The sequence below is a fragment of the Crocuta crocuta genome, unplaced genomic scaffold (assembly GCF_008692635.1).
Source record: "Crocuta crocuta isolate KB4526 unplaced genomic scaffold, BGI_CrCroc_1.0 scaffold41, whole genome shotgun sequence".
Lineage (NCBI taxonomy): Eukaryota > Metazoa > Chordata > Mammalia > Carnivora > Hyaenidae > Crocuta > Crocuta crocuta.
Window position 1 is genome coordinate 17,567,088 of NW_027529428.1, and position 7,488 is coordinate 17,574,575.

Below are 7,488 nucleotides of genomic sequence, written 5' to 3' on the forward strand. Positions count from 1 at the left end.
TTTGTCACTTTCATCAGAATGTGACAAGCCCTGGGGAAGGTTAGTTAGATGCTTATAGTCAACTTGCCATTTTGTGCAAAGATTTCACAAAAACTTAAGCTTTTTAAAAAAAATTGGGTTTTTTTACATGTTTTTTAATGTTTATTTATTTTTTGAGAAAGAGAGAGATAGACAGAGCAGGGGAGGGTCAGAGAGAGGGGGAGACATAGGCTCTTAAGCAGGCTCCAGACTCTGAACTGTCAGCACAGAGCCTGATGAGGGGCTCGAACTCTCAAACCGTGAGATCATGACCTGAGCCAAAATCAGATGCTTAACCATCTGAGCCACCCAGGCACCCCTCACAAAAACTTAATAGAACCAAATTCTTCAAATTTATGATTTTATAATGACAGGCTTTAGTATCTTATTTCAGTTCCAGCCATCTCATAGAAAGACATTTTATTCTCAATAAAGCTCTCATTTTATTAAAAAATTCAAACATTCCTGTTGCTTACCATGTTTGGATAAAATTAACAACCATTCTATATATTCAGAAGCTCACTGCATTCCTTAATTCGATGAATTGTTTCAACCTTGTTAGAATCCAAATTGAGAAGTTGAATGTGGTGATTGGCCTAGAGTTTAAATACTTTGAAAACATGAAGTCTGAATTTTTATGTTGTGGTTTGGAAGTGAACAATATCGATTTGCTACTCTTCATGACAGAGACAATTGGCTGTTGTATGGAGGGTACTCCATGCCCCGTCCACGCTGTCTCCCTGTGATTTCCTGACCTCATGACACACCAGAGTTTAGGATCCTCTGTGGCTCAAGCAAAATGAGATCTTAGGGTAACTGTGGCTTATGTGTAGGATGTCGGCTTCTCCAAATTGCTTTCACCCATGCATAATCAGCTCCATCAGACCATGGATCGTGTCTGTGATGGCCACCCCTTCAGCCCTAGAAGCTGAAACAAGGCAGCTAAACACTATTTAACAGTTGGTTAAAAAATATCTGTTGAGTGCTCTCATGAAACTTTGGCGTTTGGTTCATAGGCACAAACAGATATAAAGGTACTTCACTCCGAAGAATTACAATAACTTGTGAATTCAGAGCTGCTATTCTAGGGAAACTATCCCATGTCTTAGAGCCAGGAAGCTCTCTGGATTTTATGAACACAAACAGCTCTGAGTGTGAGAGAGTCTTCCAAATGCGAATTCACTGGCTCCCATTTGTCAAGCATGGCAAGGAAGAAACTGATACGAGTAACTCAGATCGTGTATGCCAAAGTGTCCAATGAAACGTAACCATTATTGATATGAGCCTGGCGATGTGACAGTCATTCTGACCATATTGGAGAAATTGTAGTCTCTTTTTTGAAATAATTTTACAGTGTCGAGGGGAACCGTGTTTGTATCTGATCTTCCAGACTTGGTTCATGTCACTTGCAGCATCTTTTCCATAAAAATCATTTCCGATAAACATGGAATTTAAATATTAAATTAATAGTCACTTAAATTAACTTTCAGTAAATATTAAAAGCCCGTGTCCAAAAATCAATGACAGATGAAGAAATAATATACATTACTGTGTTGTCTCATCATCTCCAGTCAGAGAGCTCCTGACTCCCACCCAGAGGGACGCGGCGTGTTCTCAGCTGCCCTCACAGAGCTCCTCTCCCCGGTTCCCCCATCCTGCCCAGAGGCAGGTTTACACCGTGCGCACTGACAGCTAACCCAGGGCGTTAAGGCCCAGTGCCTAGCCCACGGTACTGCTTGCAGGGGGTTGAAAGGTAAGGCTTGTTTTGCTATCACTGTGCTCCTAATGACTTTGTGCCTGGGTTCTGGAAGGGATGGGATCATCCCTTTCTCTACCCTTCCATTCACCGGTGACTGGGTAGGGACTTTGGGTCCAGCCCTACCTCCAGAGATGAAAGCCCTTGAGGGACTTGGTGACAGTCAGGCTGATGGAACTGCTGGGCACTCACTTACTGTCTCTGAGTGTCTGACCTAAGTATGTTCTTTGTCTTTTTAAAATTAAAATTGTAGTGTTTATTTATTTTTGAGAGAGACAGACAGAGTAGGAGCCAGGGAGGGGCAGAGAGAGAGACAGACAGACAGACAGAATTAGAAGCAGCTCCAGGCTCTGAGCTGTCAGCATAGAGCCTGATGCAGGGCTCAAACTCACGAACCATGAGACCATGACCTGAGCCGAAGTCAGATGCTTAACCAACTGGGCCCTCCAGGCGCCCTGGTATGTTCTTTGTCTTAAATGATGAGGCTTCATCATCTCATCTTTCCCATCCATCTTTACCATTCCAGAAAAAGTATTCTCTTCTTTAGCTGTTAACATTGTTCTTACTCATCTTGAGTGCTTCCCTGTGTTAGATGTAAGCATTTACAGGAACTCAATATTTTCATACACCAGTCATTCAAAAGTCCTACAAGGCAATATTTATATACTGAAACATGATTTTTGTTCTTCACTCAAAGAGTATTTGATATTTACCAACAGAAAACATTATTTGCAGTCTTAAAAGTGTGCAAGTTAAAAAGCCAGAGGGTTTTTAGAGCCTAAAAGTTTCATCTCCAACCTCAGACTGCCTGAGTTTGAAACTGTTTTTTTTATAAAGTTTCATTTATTTATTTTAAGAGAGAGAGGATGAGCAGGGAGGAGGCAGAGAGAGGGAGAAAGAGAGACTCTTAAGCAGGCTTCGCGCTGTCAGCACAGAGCCTGATGCAGGGCTCAAACTCACAAACTGTGAGATCATGACCTGGGCTGAAACCAGGAGTCAGACACTTAACTGACTGCGCCCCCCCAGGTGCCTCTGAAACTGGGTTTTACTCCTGGACTTACCAGATGTGTTACCCTGGCAAGTCACCTAATCTCTGTCCCTTGGTAATTGTCATCATAGCTGCCTCGCGATGCTGTTGTGAAGATCAAATCCAGGGAAGAAATCTCCCTCAACTGCTCAAGTCAAAACTGGCTCCAAGGGACAGATGAATCACCACTAGTTGCTTATGGTGGTATATTTTCATGCTACTGCATAAAGCGTCAGCAAAGGTCTGGCAGTGAAGAACTCTGAAAGAAACTTTTGTTGTATCCTAAGAGGTCTGAATATTTTAAAGACACACTCACTCATTCATTCTTGTATCAAACAGTTGTTGCATCTCTGCTCTGTGCTGAGTATTGCCTTTGGTGTTGGCGCTACATAAAAAATAAATAAATAAAAATGTTAAAGGAAATAACAAAAAATATAGTGCTGACTTCAATTCTCAAAGTGAGAGACAATAGATGATCAGATGATGGGCTCCTGAAAGGTCCTGGAGAGCGAGGACCATCCCCCTGCCCTGCCATGGGGAAAGCTTGATCGGGTCACTTGGGGGCACAAAGCTGTGGGCAAGAGCTTTCTGCAGACAGTCCTTGGAGTGGAGTGGAAGCCAATATAACATCCAGAGCTTGCTCCCTGCTGCCATTCAAAGGAACCACCAGCCCATCACCTAATCAGCTTCCAGTTTAAGTGACATTTAGAGCTCCCTGGAGACTTACCAGTGTCCCCTCCCTGTCGCATTTGCTGACGCACCCCCCAGGATGGGGCCCTAGGAGGGCAGAGACAGGGTTGGTCCACTTTGTAAGGTGAGGGGGAGCCATGGGAACGACCCCGGCCCCATTACAAGGGGCTGGAAAGAACCTATTGGACATTGGGTTACACACCATAACACAATAAAAAATTACCTCTTTGTTAGAACGTAAGGAGAATTGACGTTAAAAAGAAAGCGATTATCACCAATATGAATTCAAGGCTTATGTTGACTGTAGTGATTTCAGGGGTGTGTGCACACATCAGCACTGATCAATTGTACACTTTAAATATGCACAGTTTATTATTACATTTTAATTAAACCTCAATGAAATGGTCAGAAAGTAATCTCTGTTCTATTAAATCACTTGTAGAATTTGGGTTCGTAGAAAGACCATAACATTTCTGACTTGTTTATGGCTTTTGCTCATGGATTAAAATAATTGTAACATTTTGTGATTTGATTGAAGCTTCATGTATTTAGAACTATGTGTACCAGAATTATTTCTAAATATTAGGCAGTTCTTTTATTCTCTAAATTCAATGAGGAAGATGTTTAAACTTTTTGTGCTGGAGTCAGTAAATACCACTGATGCATTCCGATAGTATTTAAACTTATGCTAGATTTAAAACTTTGGGCATTTAAAGTTATCTAATATTTCAAGGTAACTGATTCCATATTCAAAGACATTGATTAAAGAACCAATTATAGAAGAAGAAAAACTATCTTCTCCAAGTTCTGAATAGCATTGCCTTTCTTCATGGCTTTGACTTTAACTACAGCTCATGGTGACATTTCCTGGTTGACCTGAATAATTGCTTCGCAGCTGATTGTTGGTTTAGCAAATATTTATCAAACACGAATTATGTACAAAACATTACAGATACAGGGTCTCCTGGAGCTTATGTAATTCAGGTATTAAAGGAAATCACACAGGTTCTGCATGGAAGTCATCCCTCCATCTTAATTATCAGTATAGAGCTGAATATTGTCAAGATGTCAGTTCTGAAATCCCAATCAAAATTTCAGCAAGATGGGGCGCCTGGGTGGCTTAGTCGGTTAAGCGTCCGACTTTCACTTAGGTCATGATCTCACAGTTCATGGGTTCAAGCCCCGTGTCGGGCTCTGTGCTGACTGCCAGCTCAGAGCCTGGAGCCTGTTTCACAGTCTGTGTCTCCCTCTCTCTCTGACCCTCCCCTGTTCACGCTGTCTCTCTCTCTCCTAGAAATAAATAAAAAAAAATATTAAAAAAATATTTCAGCAAGTTATTTTGTAGGTATCCACCAAATGATTCTAAAATTTCTATGGAGAGGCAAGAGACCCAGAATGGACAACACAATATTCATGAAGAAGAACACAGCTGGAGGATGGAGTCTGCCAGACTTCAAGATTCACCTGAAGTCTGTAGTAATCAGGAGAGTGCCGTGCTGGGAAAAGAATAGGCAGATATATCAGTGGAGCACAAGGGAGAGCCCAGAAAGAGATCTTCACAAATATAGTGAACTTACCTTTGACAAAAGAGCAAAGGCAACCCAACGGAGCAAAGATGGCCTCGTCAACAAATGATGCTGGAAAAACTGGACGTCCGCATGCAAAGAAAGTGAATCTGGACACAGACTTCTCACCTTTCACAAACATTAACTCGAAATGGATCACGGACCTAAGTGTAAGATGCAAAACTATAGAACTCCTAGGAGATCACGTAGGAGAAAATCTCCTGCCGCACGGAGAGCAAGCCCTGACATACGCTATGGGCTCTCAGCACAGATGGTGTGTCCATGTAGGTTTCTAAATCGTAACAGAAGCGCCTGAGTGGCTCAGTTGGCTGAGGGTTAGACTCTTGATTTTGGCTCAGGTCACGGTCCCAGGGTCAAGAGACGGACACCCCACCTCTAAGATTCCTTCTCTCCCTCCGCCTCTGCCCTCCCCCCCCCTCTCAAAAATAAATTGATAAATAACTAAATGGTAGCAGGTACACCACACTAGCAGGGGAAGCTGACAGTGAGGAGGTTGTGTGCGTGTGGGGATGGGGGTACATGGGAAACCTCAGGACCGTCCTCCCCATTTTGCTGCGAGCCCAAAACTGTTCTAAAAATTAAGTTTTAATTTAAAAAACGTGATGACACCAGCAGATGTGGGTGGCAAGTTATGACAAATGCTGTCGAGAACAAAACCTGCAGGACTCGAGGAATTTTCCCTGAAGGCGGATGAGTCGTCATCTAGGCAAAGAGCCAGAGAAATCCACTTGAGGGAGCTCACTGGTGAAGGCTTGGATGCCCAGGGCCCTGCGGAGTTTTGGGACACGACGGAGCGAGTCCTGATGGAGATGAGTCACTTCTGCAGGAGCCCAAGTACTTAGCTGTCTCTGAAATCCGGATGCTTCTTGCTTCTCAGCGTCAGAGTCGTGTGCATTTTACCAGCAGGCAGTGGTGGCTTCATCCATCCTAGATACCTGACTGTTCGCCCGCAGCAAGCAGTGAGCAGCTAGGATTTTTCAGGATCATCATTTCAAGACATGAGTTTAATTAATAACAGAAGACTTATTAATCATTAATAACAACTGAAGATAAAGTGTTTCACAAGCAGGTAGTCGAGCCTTAACGGATTTCTAAAAACTGCCTTCTAGAGGATTTTGAGACTACATTACTCCTGCGCAGTAATCTCTAAGTAATTCTCTGGGTTATTAACACCTCGAAGGCTTCTCGTAACTTCCTCTGTTTACAGCTGGCTGACTGCACCCTTCTTTAAAATACCACAGGCTCATTGATTCTTGAATTGTTCTCACCTCACTTCTGTCCTTCTGTAAAGTGTTGTCTCCCTTCTTTGTTCCAAAGGAAAAAAGAAGAAAAAAATAGAAGTTGTAAACGGATGATAGATGAAATGTGGGGGGATCAAAGGCCAGCTGGCTTTGGATTGTTCAGGGAAAGTCTGATGAGCTCCCTTCGATGTGAGGGTCCGAAACATCGGATCCTGTCACGTGTCGTCGTTACGTAGGAAAGGCTAACAGGACCAGTGTGCCGTGGAGGCCTTGACTCCTTTGCAGGAGCTGCAAGTTCAAGTCTGTCCCTGGCAGCTCAGGCACGAGATAGGACTCCTGTAAGCATGTGGAGGCACCTGCACACCTGAACTACCTTGAGAGTTGAGGTTAAGAACATTGGATTCAGTCAGATGAGAACCCAAATCATAAATCTGAGTATTTTAAAAAGATGAATGGATTGTCTTTATATTCAATTTTCCAAAACCCTTCCCTTTGATAAAATAAGTAGAGAAGTATATTTGTGATCTCTTGAATGTTAATAGGAAGCTTTTCCGACAGCCTGGCTTACCATTTATTAAATCATAAATAGTCTAGATAGTGTTTAGAACACAACGTCCCCCTTCCCTTGATTTCGGTTACACTTCTTGTTATAAAGCCTCCACTGACTTGAAATCTTTCAAACGGGGTTTGATATCACTTTGAGTTAATAGGCATGGAGCCCGTGGCTTGACAACAGCGAGGAGCCTGCTTGGGATTCTCTCTCTTCCTCTCTCTCCGCCCCTCCCCTGCTTGTGATCTCTTTCTCTCTCTCTCAAAAATAAATAAATAAAATGTCAAAAAAAAAGGGAGAGAGTCATTTTCTCAAGCTTGAACATGGTACGAACTCAGTGAATGTCAACGTTTTCAAACTTAACCAAAAAGTCACTCGCTTCAAATTTATATGATTATTGGGAATCTGACAAAGCATATTGGCAGTTCAGTTGTTCACATTTGGTATGATTACCAAGAATATCCCAAAGTATATTGTGAATTCTGTTATTTTTAAATGCTTCTTGTCATCTTGTGATTTATTTTTAATGAATTGAAATATAATTTTGAGATACCGGGAGAAGCCATCCCGGAATATAGATGCAGGGATTATGTCACCGAAAGATCAGAAGTGCCTTAATC

At 42.4% G+C, this 7,488-nt stretch overlaps 1 long non-coding RNA gene across 1 annotated transcript; it reads right to left on the reverse strand.

The window, feature by feature from the left end:
- Nucleotides 1-2,082: 2,082 nt before the first annotated feature.
- LOC144227642 (uncharacterized) lies at nucleotides 2,083-5,482 on the reverse strand. The gene is made up of 3 exons (XR_013333990.1): nucleotides 5,069-5,482; nucleotides 3,118-3,186; nucleotides 2,083-2,357 (listed from the first exon to the last, which is right to left on the reverse strand). It is a non-coding gene; the product is annotated as an uncharacterized LOC144227642 (long non-coding RNA).
- Between the last annotated feature and the right edge of the window lie 2,006 nt (nucleotides 5,483-7,488).